The sequence below is a fragment of the Rutidosis leptorrhynchoides genome, chromosome 6, assembly GCF_046630445.1.
Source record: "Rutidosis leptorrhynchoides isolate AG116_Rl617_1_P2 chromosome 6, CSIRO_AGI_Rlap_v1, whole genome shotgun sequence".
Taxonomy (NCBI): domain Eukaryota; kingdom Viridiplantae; phylum Streptophyta; class Magnoliopsida; order Asterales; family Asteraceae; genus Rutidosis; species Rutidosis leptorrhynchoides.
This window is the reverse complement of record NC_092338.1, coordinates 213,824,522-213,839,305: the sequence shown is the minus strand read 5'-3', so window position 1 is coordinate 213,839,305 and position 14,784 is coordinate 213,824,522.

Genomic DNA, 14,784 nt, shown 5'->3' with positions numbered 1-14,784 from the left:
CTTATGTACAATCGGTGGGTACCGATGAAGCTCATGCCCTCTCTTGGGCCGATCTAAAGGAAAAGATGATTGTTGAATATTTTCCGCGCGAAGAAACCCGAAAGCTTGAGGAAGAACTAAGAGCTTTGAAAGCGGTCGGAAACGACCTTAAAGCTTATAATCAACGCTTCGCCGAACTATCCTTGATGTGTCCTAATCTTGTTAACCCCGAATCTCAAAGGATTGAGCTCTACATGCTCGGTCTTCCAAAAAGCATCAAACAAGGGGTGATGTCATCCAAACCCACTACTCATCAAGCCGCTATGAACATGGCTCGCCAACTAATTGAAACGATTGACGAAATCGTAGTTCCGGCACCTAAGGCCGAGGATAAATCGGGCGGCAACAAAAGAAAGTGGGAACCCTCCCAATCAAGCAACAACAACTTTGCCAAGAAATCTTTCACTTCCGACGGCAAGAAGGGTTATGCCGGGAATCTACCTCTTTGCAACAAATGCAACAAACATCACTTTGGTGAATGTGGCAAGTTAATTTGCCACCGGTGCCAAGGAGTTGGTCATAAGGCCAACGATTGTAAAAGTGCCACTCCCGTTGCTCGAAAGTGGCCCAATGCACCAAAGACGGGCACTTGTTACGAATGTGGTCAAACGGGTCATTATAGAAATGCATGCCCGAAAAGGAAAGATAACACCAATACGCGCGGCCGAGCTTTCAACATCAACACCGAGGAAGCCCGGGATGACACTGAACTAGTCACGGGTACGTTTCTTCTCAACAATTCTTATGTCTCTTGCTTATTCGATTCGGGTGCCGATAAATGCTTTGTATCCAAGACTTTGACTCATTATTTTAGCACTCCACCTCTTCCATTAGATACCACTTATACCATTGAGGTGGCTAACGGGAAACTATTAAGTGCCAACGCATATTACCGGGGGTGTACGTTAAACATTTTGGGTAAGGAATTTGAAATTGACTTGATACCCATGGAACTAGGAAGCTTTGATGTAATAATCGGTATGAATTGGTTAGTCAAAACGAAATCACACATTCTTTGTGATCTTAACGCAATCCGAATTCCTATCGAGAATGGTGAACCTTTGATTGTCTACGGCGATAAGAGTTGCACCAGACTCAACCTCGTTTCGTGCCTTAAAGTTAGAAAACTGCTCCGTAAGGGTTGTTTTGCGATCCTTGCCCACGTTAAGAAAGTCGAGCCCGATGATAAGCATATCGATGATGTGCCAATTGTTAGTGACTATTCCGATGTATTTCCCGATGAATTGCCGGGTCTTCCGCCTCATCGACCGGTTGAATTCCAAATCGATCTTATTCCGGGAGCCGCACCCGTAGCACGTGCACCATATAGACTCGCTCCATCCGAAATGCAAGAATTGCAAAGTCAAATCCAAGAACTACTTGATCGTGGTTTTATCCAACCTAGCCATTCACCTTGGGGCGCTCTGATTTTGTTTGTTAAAAAGAAAGACGGATCCCTACGAATGTGCATTGATTATCGTGAACTAAATAAATTGACGGTTAAGAACCGATATCCTCTTCCTCGCATCGATGACCTCTTTGATCAACTACAAGGGTCTTGTGTATATTCGAAAATCGATCTCCGCTCGGGTTATCATCAATTAAGGGTTAAGGGGGAAGATATCTCCAAAACCGCTTTCCGGACTCGTTACGGTAGTTATGAATTCTTTGTCATGCCATTTGGTCTCACTAACGCACCGGCGGTGTTCATGGATCTTATGAACCACGTGTGCAAACCGTATCTCGATAAATTCGTTATTGTGTTCATCGATGACATATTGATCTATTCTAAAAATGAAGAAGAGCACGAACTACATCTTCGACTTGTGCTTGAACTCTTGAGACAAGAACGACTTTATGCCAAATTCTCCAAGTGTGAATTTTGGTTAAAGGAAGTTCAATTTCTTGGTCATGTTGTAAGTGATCAAGGTATTAAAGTCGATCCCACGAAAATCGAAGCCATTAGCAAATGGGAGACTCCTACTACTCCTACTCACATTCGTCAATTTTTGGGTCTCGCCGGGTACTATCGTAGATTCATCGAAAATTTCTCTTTGGTTGCACGTCCTCTAACCGCATTGACTCACAAGGGAAAGAAATTCATTTGGGCGACCGAACATGAATCCGCATTCCAAATCTTGAAAACGAAGCTAACCACCGCTCCTATCTTGTCACTTCCCGAAGGCAATGATGACTTTGTTGTATATTGCGATGCCTCAAAACATGGTTTTGGGTGTGTATTGATGCAACGAACGAAAGTCATTGCTTATGCTTCTCGACAACTCAAAATTCATGAACGAAACTATACGACACATGATCTCGAACTCGGAGCCGTTGTCTTTGCACTTAAAATGTGGAGACACTATCTTTATGGAACCAAGAGTACTATCTTCACCGATCACAAAAGCCTTCAACACATTTTCGATCAAAAGCAACTAAACATGAGACAACGAAGGTGGATTGAAACCTTAAACGATTACGATTGCGAGCTTCGTTACCATCCCGGGAAGGCAAATGTAGTAGCCGATGCCTTAAGTCGAAAAGAAAGAGCGGTGCCTCTCCGTGTCCGAGCTTTAAACATCACCATTCACACCAACCTTAATAGCCAAATTCGGGTAGCCCAAGATGAGGCTCTCAAGGATGAAAACATCTCTCTCGAACACTTGAACGTCCTCACCTCTCGATTCGAAGTTAAAGAAACCGGACTCCGATATTTCGCCGGAAGAATTTGGGTGCCTAGTTATGGGGATCTACGAAGCCTTATTTTAGATGAAGCCCATAAGTCACGATACTCGATTCACCCCGGTGCCAATAAGATGTACCACGACCTTAAACAACTATATTGGTGGCCGAACATCAAAAGGGACGTAGCTACTTATATTTCCAAGTGTTTGACATGTTCCAAAGTCAAAGCCGAACACCAAAGACCGTCCGGACTACTTCAACAACCCGAGATCCCGCAATGGAAGTGGGAAAGGATAACGATGGATTTTATCACCAAGCTACCAAAAACGACGGGCGGTTATGATACCATTTGGGTTATTGTTGACCGTCTCACCAAATCCGCACACTTCCTTGCCATGAAAGAAACGGACAAAATGGAGAAACTTGCACAACTTTACATTAAGGAGATCGTAGCCTGACACGGTGTACCTTTATCGATTATCTCCGACCGAGATGGCCGTTTCGTTTCTAGATTTTGGCGTACATTGCAAGAAGCGTTGGGAACGCGTTTAGACATGAGCACCGCATATCATCCTCAAACCGATGGACAAAGTGAACGTACAATTCAAACCTTAGAGGACATGTTACGAGCTTGCGTGGTTGATTTCGGAAAAGCTTGGGACAAGCACTTACCTCTCGCCGAGTTCTCTTACAACAATAGTTATCACGCGAGTATTAAAGCCGCACCTTTTGAAGCGCTATATGGCCGCAAATGTCGTTCACCTCTTTGTTGGGCCGAGGTAGGCGACGTGCAAATCACCGGACCCGAACTCATTCACGAAACCACCGAGAAAATCATTCAAATCCGAGATAGGCTTAGGACGGCCCGAAGTCGTCAAAAGAGCTATACCGACAAACGACGCAACGATCTTGAATTTCAAGTCGGTGACCGAGTAATGTTAAAAGTCGCACCTTGGAAGGGTGTAATCCGTTTTGGGAAACGCGGGAAGCTAAATCCGCGGTATATTGGTCCTTTCGAAATCTTGGAGCGTATTGGAACCGTTGCTTATCGTTTAGATCTTCCGCCTCAATTGAACTCCGTTCATCCCACCTTCCATGTATCTAACTTGAAAAAGTGTCTTGCCGAACCCGATATCGTCATCCCTCTCGAAGAACTTACTATTGATGACAAATTTCATTTTGTGGAGGAACCGGTTGAAATTGTGGACAACTCCGTCAAGACATTGAAACAAAGCCGAATTCCGATTGTTAAAGTCCGTTGGAACGCCAAAAGGGGACCCGAGTTTACTTGGGAAAGACAAGATCAAATGCAAAGGAAGTATCCTCATCTATTCGTGAATTCGGAAACGCAAGATCTCGAGGAAGAAACAACGACTACTACGCCTACTTAAATTTCGGGACGAAATTTCTTTTAAGGAGTAGGTAATGTAACATCCCGCCTTTTTCCATTTACTTTTCCGTTATACTAATATAAAGTCCGTTATATGTTTATAACATCTCCCGTTGATACGCGTTTTAAATTATCTCGTTTAGGTAATTCCCGCACCCGAACGAAAGTTGAGGGACTAAACTTGACAAGGGATCAAACCCTTGACTAGGTCAAAGGGTCAAACCCCTTTCACCCATTCACTTTCATCTCCATCTCTCTCTTTCTCTCTAGCAAGAACACACACCCAATTTCCAAATTCATTCAATCATCATCTAAATTCGATCTAGGAGGCTTACAACAAAATAAATTACATATTCGTGATCCTCTCTTCATCCTCTTCATTTTGGTACCAACTTCATCTCGTTTGGGTAACTTTCTAAAATCACTAGATTTTGTGTTCTTGATGTTTTTAACTTATAAAAGTGTTAATTAGTGTCTATGGCTCAAGTCTAACATGAATATATGATTTATATGCTCGATCTCGTTGTTTTAGTGTAACTAGCATGAACTTGAATTTTGGTGTGTTGTTCTTGAATTTTGGATGATCATATGTTGTTAGATGTTAAAAGTTGATGTTTTAATTGTGTTACTAGCATCACTAGCTTCAATTTGATGTGTAGGTTGCCTTAGAAAACTTCATGAACTTGATTATGGATTTTGGTGAATTTGGGTTAGGGTTTGATGAACTTGAAATGGACTTTTGATGCATTGAATGCCATGGATTATTATTGGTAAGTGTTTAGTTGGATTGTATGCTTGATTACCTTCGAAACGGCATATCATTCATGTAAATTGGTTGCCCGAATCATTGAATTGCATTTATGAACTTGTATGCGGTTAATGTTAAGCATTAGATGCGGTTTTGGTTGTTGTAATAGGTAGATTGTTTGATGAAACATGTTTAGTTATGTTCTTTGTCAAAAGAGCTTTCCAACGATATAAGGTGCGAGTTCTAAATGTTTACGGTTTGCATTTTGTGCTAAAACGAATTTTGGATCAAGACTTGAACATTTGAAACTGGCCAGGTACCAGCTCCCGTGTATTGTCGCGGCGCGACAATTGTGGGCCGCGGCGCGGCATAAGCCGTGTCCAGGCTCTGACCTCCATGTCCAAAAAACGAAAAATGTTTGGCATACTACGGACCTCCGATTCACATGAAACTTGTTCTAACATGCTCATATATGATTAAAAACCTCAGAAAAATAGTTCGGGACCTGACCCGAACATGTTGACTTTTTCGTTGACTTTGACCCGACCAAGTTGACTTTTAATCAAACTTAACCAAATATTTGTGCAATCGTTCTAACATGTTTTTATACTTGTACCTTGCATGAAACATGACAATTTGATTCACATGCTATTATGATCGAGTCTTAACGAGCCATAGGACTAATTGAACATCTTTGACCTATCGTGTTTACCGTTATTGATACAAACCTATTGTTTAGGTCAAGACTAGCATTGTTCTTTGCACATGTTTACTTGTCGAAGTACTTTACCACTCGTGCATTCAAGGTGAGATCATAGTCCCACTTTTACTCTTTTTGAACTTACATTTGGGATGAGAAAACATAAACATTTCTTTACTAAGTGAACACAAGTACAGGAAAACAAACATTCTACATACGAGTTTAGAACAAAATCCTCAATTCGATTATCATTAGTTACACTTGCCGGGTGTAAGCGAGAACTTATGTTGTATGGATCCATATGGGTTTGACAAACCCTCATTCAAACGGTTCGCTACCGTTTACGAATGAAATATATTTTCGAGAAACAGTGTATGTTCTAGCACTAAGTGATGGGGTTCAATGGAAGGAAACGTTAAGCATTGATAATTGGGTGCTCGTGAAACAAACTTTTGGAATGTATTACTATTATTTCATTGATGCAAATCTTGTGGTTCACTTGTACTTACTTACTTAAACCTATGATTTCACCAACGTTTTCGTTGACAGATTTCTATGTTTTTCTCAGGTCCTTGAACGATACATGATACATGCTTCCGCTCATTATTTTGATACTTGCATTGGATGTCGAGTATACATGAATTTCATGGAGCGTCTTTTGACTTTCTTTAAAACTGTGTCGCATAGGTTTCACATGTAACTATAACTTTGTAACGTAACTTTTGGATGAACAATTCTTGTAAACTTTGAAACAATCTTTATTTTTGAAAGGAATGCGACATATCTTTGGTCAAATGTCACGTTAAAGACCTATGACCACGCAACGGGACCTAAGTAGTCGACGCCGTCAAACATGATTTGGTCGGGTCGCTACATATTCGAAGATTGATTTACGTTCTGGGTATCATCAAATGTGGGTGAAGGAGGATGATATTCCAAAGAATTCTTTTAGGACGCGTTACGGTCATTACGAGTTTATGGTTATTCCATTTGGGTTGACTAACGCACCAGTTATATTCATGGACCTCATGAACTGAGTGTGTGGACCATACCTTGACAAGTTTGTCATTGTTTTCATCGATGACATACTTATTTACTCAAAGAATGACCAAGAGCACGAAGAACATTTGAGAAAAGTACTAGAGTTGTTAAGGAAAGAAAACTGTACGCTAAATTTTTAAAGTGTGCATTTTGGTTGGAAGAAGTTCAATTCCTCGGACACATAGTGAACAAAAAAGGTATTCAGGTGGATCCAGCAAAGATTGAAACCGTTGAAAAGTGGGAAACCCCGAAAACTCCAAAGCATATACGCCAATTTTTAGGACTGGCTGGTTACTACAGAAGGTTCATCCAAGATTTTTCCAAAATAGCAAAACCCTTGACTGCATTAACGCATAAAGGGAAGAAATTTGAATGGAAGGATGATGTAACAACCCGGAATTTTCCAACGTTTATTATTAATATTTATTATTAATACTTGCGCTTTACTAAATGTATTTTATTACATTTACTTGTTACCGTATTTAACTTTCCATGGCCCGACAAGTCTTTGTGACACGCGTACTTTTCACGAATAATATTTTTGAATATTATTTACATTCATGATTATTTATTATTAATCATTTTTAATTAACTAAGGTTAGTAGTTAATTACATGGGCTTTATTTATTTAAATTGCATACTTACTTGTACTTGGGCTTGGACTTTTATTACATGGACTAGTAAGCCCACCCTACACCCATAATGGACTTGTAAGCCCATCTTCCATGCTAGTATTACATTAAGAATAATCATGTTTTAATTAGCTTAATTTAGAGACAAATTACTTCAAGCATGCATGCATTCTTTTCCATACTATTAACCTCATTACTTAGCCTAGCATACTACAATAACCAACACTAGAAAGCAAGTTTTTGACTTCCTCTTTTGCACACCTAAAATCAATGACACATGTACCACTTTGCATATCTTCCCTAATAGCTTGGTAACTAATATTTACATGTTGTAAGAACATGTAAGCGCGAATCCTATTGATAGATCTATCGGGTTTGACAACCCCAACCGGGCTAGTCGTTGTAGTATCGTAAACGGGTGCATAGTACTTCGTTTTTACTACACTTGGTACAGTGTAGGGAGATTTCATAATAAAGGGAATATGCCACATTAATGGTTAAGTATGGTTACCGAAGCGCTCAACAACTTATAGAATACTTTTATACACTTGCGAGTGTACATATATTTATAACTATGAAATCTTGTGGTCTATATTTATATCAATGATAAATCTATATATCTCACCAACCTTTGTGTTGACTGTTTACGCATGTTTATTCTCAGGTCCTTAAGAAAGTCTTCCCCTATTGCATTATCTGATCAAGTTGTGCATGGAGTCTCATACATATATTTAAATAAAGTGTTGCATTCAATAAAACCTTTATCATGTATTATATTCGACTGTTACGTCACATGTGTAGTATTTGGAAACCGATGTATTTTGGGGATTATTTCTTAAATAATTGCCCACTTGTTTAAAACATGCATTATGTATAATAATTATGTGCTTTTTATGAAACGAATGCAATATTTTCTAAAACATATCATATAGAGGTCTAATACCTTGCTAAGGGACCAATGAGAACATACTGCGTTTATAGTAATATGGACGGGTCATTTCAGTAGAGGACTTTCCGGACCTACATACTTGCTTACTTTTCCCGAGTCAACTTTACTACTACTTTTCCACTGTGAGTTATAGCATCCTTTTTACTTTAACTATTTTGGGAACTGAGAATACATGCGCATTTTACGTTTTACATACTAGGCACGAGTACTTAAACTTTATATATGTGTGGGTTATACAACAGCATAAATTTTCCCCTTAGCTCGGTAACGTTTAGTCATTGGTCTTTGAACCGGTGAACGCGAATCTTAGATATGGATCCATAGGGTTTGACATCCCCACTTGGGCTAGCAGCGCTAGCATTTAACGGGTGTTTAATACGTCGTAAACATACGCACTCGCCAAGTGTACTTTTAGGGGGTGATAAACGTTAAGTTAGTTACCAAGTGCCCACGATTAAACATATACCTTACATACTGTTTTGAAATGCTCTTTGAAGCACTAAAATCTCGTGGCCTACCTTACATTACTGTTATACTTAAACTATAGCTCACCAACCTTTGTGTTGACGTTTTTAAGCATGTTTTTTCTCAGGTGCTTAAGGTTGCTTGCTTCCGCTGTTATACTAGTCATGCCTTGTAGACTTCGCTGCGCTTTTATAGAGATGTCACCGCATGAACCATTATACCTTGCATTCAAACTTTATTACATTTGAACAATGATTTGTAACGACCTAAGGGTCACATACTATTATCCTTGCTTCTATTCATAGAAGCATACTTTTGGTTGTAAAACATTTGACGTTGGTTATGACGTCACCTTTTATCATGAATGCAAACTTGTCTTGAAAACGCATATAGTGTTTGACCTTGTAATGATCCTGTTGTTGATGGTCCGTATATGTTGATTTAGTACGGGGCGTCACATTTGGTATCAGAGCATTGGTTGTAGGGAATTAGGTTGCATTAGTGAGTCAAGACCCGACCGAGTAGGATTCACTAATAGGACTAATCTGCAACTTGCTAGTTTACTTATTTCTGCGGAATTTGCTGCATGCTGCTGCTTACTTTTGCTACTATATGCCGTATACTGCTACATGTTTACTCTACTGCAAGCTACTATATGCTTCGATTGCATGATACTTCTGTACAATTTGTTATTATTGACATGCTACTTACTGCTATACATGATCTAGACTGTCGTAGTTACTTTGCCTAATACGTGCTTGCTTTATGACTTACTGACATGGAAAAACTTATTTTTCCTTGTTCAGATGTCGGATATTCCACCTGTTATCATTTTGGAGAGCAGTTCAGACTCGTCCGCCACCTCGACTGCCGTCTTTGCAGATCCTCAGATCCCGTCATCGACACCCTCCAGTGATTACCTCAGACGGAGCAGAGGACCTACAGGAGATTCCAGCTCCACTTGTCCCAGGACCCTCGGAGCCACAGCACCATTCCGGTGGTGCTGTGATTTCCGCGGAACTTGGGGAAGGTCCAGTCCATAATGAGCATAACCATTGGTGCTGATGCCTTCCTGATGGACATCTCGTACTGATCGGACCCGCCAGATACCGACAGATGATGGTCGCCCGAGGAGATCCACCTATGCAGCCACCCCAGCCGATCTAGATGACCCATCATCCACCGATTCTTCATCCGACAACTCATCCTCTGATGACTCTAGTGACGAGGATTCAGATGAGGACCCTGATGATGCACCTGTACAGCCACCCTCCACCCCGCCGAAGAAGCGGTACCGTTTTGATGGTACCGTCATTCCCGAGATTAATGGAGGTTGACCATTCGTTGACGCTCATGGTCGGCGTCATAAGGTTACCGCCCGTAAGCGGCTCGTGCCGTACCCTGCTGATCCTTTTGTGCGTAAGCCTTACCGCTTCGCAGCCTCTACTTCTAGAGCCGGACCGTTTGTACCACCAGCTCCACCAGCACCACTCGTACCGACTGCACCACCTGCCCCACCATCTCCCTCTGTTGAGGAACTGATGAGGGAGGTGGAGATCCTCCGTGCTCGGGTAACTGAGCTCGAGGACCAGATGTCCCACGTATTGGACATCTTACACCCACCGTTACCATAGGGCTTTTGTAGTAGATTTTATTATGTAATCTCATTTGTAGTTTTATGTTTCACTTATGTATTGTACGAACCTATGCGGATGTATGCAACTTATTATTAATGAATGGAACTTTGTGTTGTTTAATTCTTGCACAGTGTTCTATTTACGTTACTGTATGTTGATTCTTTGGTATTTGAATCTATTTGCGTTACTTAATAAACATGTGATGTGTTGATTCCATGTTGGTTACCATATACTGTATTATTACTATTTGAATACTGGATTTTGACTTGAGTCAAAAATTTTGTTTAGAACATCAATGGCCAACGGAAGATCAACACCCACCACAGCCTAAATCGAGGAAATGATCAATGAACGAGTTGCCGCAGCTTTAGCAGAAAGGAACCCCCAAGCTCTACTGCCACCAGTTATCCAGCCCATTCGTAACGGATGCACATACAAAGAGTTTCAAAGCTGCAAGCCCCACAACTTTAGTGGAACTGAGGGGCTAGTTGGTCTCACTAGGTGGTTTGAGAAATTAGAATCTGTGTTTTGAGTTAGTAACTGCACAGAGGCGAACAAAACCAAGTATGCTTCATGTACGCTGTCAGACGGCGCACTAACTTGGTAGAACACATTAGCTCAAGCAAAGGGTATTGATGAGGCGTTTGCTACCCCATGGGAGGAATTCAAAGGGGCCTTGATTGAGGAATATTGCCCTAGGACAGAGATCCAGAAGATGGAGATTGAGTTTATGCAGTTGAAGGTTGTGGGAAACGATCTCGATGGTTACAACCGTAGATATCTAGAATTAGCCCTGATGTGTCCTACCATGGTTACCCCGGAGTTTAAGCGCATGGAAAGGTACTGGTGGGGACTTCCTAAGTCCATTAAGGGAAATGTCACCTTGTCTAAGCCACCCAATGTCCCGAAAGCAATGCACATGGCGCATACCTTAATGAACCAAATTATCATCGATGAATCGGAGAAGGCTAAGTCCGAAGCGGGTAGTAGTGATAAGCGTAAGTGGGATAACAACAAGGGGAGAGCCTATGATCAAACCTAAGAGGCACAACAACGGTGGGAACCCCAATCTGAACACCAACTCGAACCCCAACTACAAGGGCAGTCTGCCATAGTGAAAGAGGTGCTACAAGCACCATACCGGGTACTGTAACGTTTTTTGTGAAAAGTGCAAAAAGACCGGGCATATTGGCAGGGACTGCAAGATCACCACCATGACTGGGAAGCCAAACCCCACTGGACCGAGAAAGTGTTATGAATGCGGACAAACGGGCCACTTCAGAAATGAGTGTCCCAACAAGCGAAAGGACAGCGGACCACCGCGTGGCAGAGCTTTCAATGTAAATGCAAGGGATGCTCGTGAGAACCCCGACTTGTTCACAGGTATATTCACTATCAACAACCTATTAGCTTCTGTCTTATTTGATACTGGTGTCGATACGAGTTATGTATGTAGACACTTTTGCGATAAGATAAATTGGTTGTTAGTTCCTTTAAAAGAGAGTATGCTTATCGAGGTAGCCAACGGTAAACTTGAAAAAGTGGACCAAATAGGCCGAGGAGCTATTATCAACATAGCCGGTGTAGATTTCGAGATTGACTTGATACCCATTAAGCTAGGAAGCTTTGACATTATTGTCGGTATGGACTGGTTGACCAAGATAAGGCTAACATTATCTGTGGAGATAAAGCTCTTCGTATACCATACGGAGACGGTGAGCCACTGCTTATTTACGGAGAGAGATGTAGTTTGAAACTGAATCTCATTAGTTGCAAGAAAGTGCAAAAGATCATGAAGAAAGGATGTCTTGCTGTGCTAGCACATGTGAAAACATTAGAAACCGAGGTGAAGAGTGTGAACGATGTTCGAATTGTGAACGAATTTTCCGATGTCTTTCCCGAAGAATTTCCTGGATTTCCGCCACCGAGAGCAGTGGAGTTTCAGATTGATTTAGTGCCAGGAGCTGCACCTGTAGCTCACGCACCTTATCGACTCGCACCTTCCGAGATGCAAGAGTTGCAGAGCCAATTACAACGACTGCTAGACCGTAGATTTATCCAACCAAGTTTCTCGCCTTGGGGCGCACCTGTTTTGTTTGTGAAGAAGAAGGACGGATCTTTCCACGTGTGTATCGACTACCGCGAACTCAACAAATTGACAATCAAGAATCGGTATCCTCTTCCCCAAATTGACGATCTTTTTGACCAACTACAAGGATCGAGCGTTTACTATAAGATCGATTTGTGATCCGGTTATCACCAGTTGAGGGTGAAGGAGAGTGATGTAATGAAAACTGCGTTCAGAACTCGTTATGGTCATTATGAGTTTCTCGTGATGCCATTCGGATTAACCAACGCACCTGCCGTGTTCATGGACCTCATGAATCGTGTCTGCAAGCCATACCTGGATAAGTTCGTTATCATCTTCATAGATGATATCCTCATCTACTCTAAGAGCGAAGAAGAACATGAACAACATCTTCGATTAGTGCTTGAACTCTTGAGACAAGAGCAACTTTATGCCAAATTCTTCAAGTGTGAATTTTGGTTGAAGGAAGTCCAATTTCTGGGTCATGTTGTGAGCAACCAGGGTATCAAAGTGGATCCCGCCATGATTGAAGCTATCAGCAAGTGGGAGACCCCCACTACTCCAACTCACATCCGCCAATTTCTAGGTATCGCTGGTTACTACCGAAGATTTATTGAGGGTTTCTCTCTAATTGTGCGTCCTTTGACTGCGCTGACTCACAAAGGCAAGAAGTTCATTTGGGAACCCGAACAGGAATCTGCATTTCAAACCTTGAAAAAGAAGTTAACCACCGCACCTATCTTATCACTTCCTGAAGGCAGTGACGATTTCGTCATTTATTGCGATGCTTCTAAAAGTGGTTTTGGTTGTGTACTAATGCAACGCACAAAGGTTATCGCTTATGCCTCTCATCAACTGAAGATTCACGAGCAAAATTACACTACGCACGATCTTGAGCTTGGAGCCATTGTCTTTGCGCTCAAATTGTGGAGACACTATCTTTATAGAACTAAGAGCACTATTTTCACCGATCATAAAAGTCTCTAGCACATCTTTGATGAGAAGCAACTGAATATGAGACAGCGTCGATGGATCGAGACGCTAAACGACTATGATTGTGAACTTCGTTATCACCCTGGCAAGGCCAATGTTGTAGCTGACGCTCTGAGCCGCAACGAGAGGATGGCACCTCTTCGTGTCCGGGCTCTGAACATCACCATCCATTCAAATCTCAACAATCAGATCCGAGTAGCCCAAGATGAGGCTCTCAAGGAGGAGAATATATCTCACGAACACCTGAACAATCTCATCTCTCGATTCGAGGTTAAGGAGACAGGACTTCGGTACTTTACCGGAAGAATTTGGGTACCTTGTTATGGAGATCTACAAAACCTTATACTTGATGAAGCCCACAAGTCTATATATTTGATTCATCCCGAAGCGGGTAAAATGTACCACGATCTCAAGGAACAGTACTGGTGGCCGAATCTTAAGAAAGATGTTGCAACGTATGTTGGTAAGTGTTTGACTTGTTCGAAAGTTAAGGCCGAACATCAGAGACCTTCTGGATTACTTCAACAACTAAAAATCCCGTAATGGAAGTGGGAGAGGATAACGATGGAATTCATTACTAAGCTACCAAAGACGGTGGGCGGATACGATACCATCTAGGTTATCGTTGACCGTCTTACTAAATCTGCACACTTCTTAGCCATGAAGGACACGGATACGATGGAGAGACTTGCTCAACTATACATCAAGGAGGTTGTATCTCGTCATGGTGTACCTTTATCGATCATCTCAGATCGCGATCCCCGTTTTGCTTCCGGATTTTGGCGTTCTTTACAAGAAGCCATGGGAACTTGTCTAGACATGAGTACTGCATACCACCCACAGAAAGACAGGCAAAGGGAACGAACGATTCAGATCTTGGAGGACATGTTGCGTGCATGTGTCATTGATTTCGGAAAGGCTTGGGAAAGGCATTTGCTGCTAGCCGAATTCTCATACAACAACAGTTATCACTCGAGTATTAATGTCGCACCTTTTGAAGCGTTGTATGGCCGCAAGTGCCGATCTCCTATTTGTTGGGCCGAAGTAGGCGAAAAGAAAATCACTGGACACGAGGTAGTCCATGAAACAACGGAGAAGATTGCTCAGATTCAAGCGATACTTAAGACGGCCCGTGATCGTCAAAAGAGTTATGCCGACCTCAAACGTAAAGACTTTGAATTCAACGTCGGTGACCGTGTAATGTTGAAGGTTGCACCTTGGAAAGGTGTGATTCGTTTTGGAAAATGTGGAAAGTTAAACCCACGATACATTGGTCCTTTTGAAATCTTGGAATGTGTTGGACCCGTTGCTTACCGTTTGGATCTCCTAACTCAATTGAGCTCAGTTCATCCTACCTTCCACGTATCTAAATTGAAGAAGTGTCTTGCTACACCAGAACTTGTCATACCACTGGAA